We start from the raw sequence: 344 nt of genomic DNA, 5'->3' as shown, positions 1-344 counted from the left end.
TCCCTTCCCATTAAAGGCTGCCGGGGGTCCTTCTCTGGGCCGAACCGGAACAGGGCGGGGGCCCACTGCGCTTCTGCGGGTGGGGACAGACTCTCAGGTTGTCGGCTTTTGGCTCCAATGCGCGCTGTCCGGGGCTGTGCATGGTGTCACTCTCCTAGCCCGAGGGACCTGTTTTAAAATCACGGAGCTGGGCACCTTACTTGGGTGCCAGAGAGCAGGCACCCAGGGTTAGGTCGCGCCCCAAAGGTTGCAGCAGCCCGCGGCCCCAGTGCAGGGCGCGCTGGGTGTGTGGGGGTGAGCGTGAGCGTGAGAGCGCGCCCTGCCCGGGCCGGTCGGAGGCGGAC

The sequence above is a fragment of the Myotis davidii genome, unplaced genomic scaffold (genome assembly GCF_000327345.1).
Source record: "Myotis davidii unplaced genomic scaffold, ASM32734v1 scaffold616, whole genome shotgun sequence".
In the NCBI taxonomy this organism is placed as follows: domain Eukaryota; kingdom Metazoa; phylum Chordata; class Mammalia; order Chiroptera; family Vespertilionidae; genus Myotis; species Myotis davidii.
Note: the sequence above shows the minus strand (reverse complement) of the source record.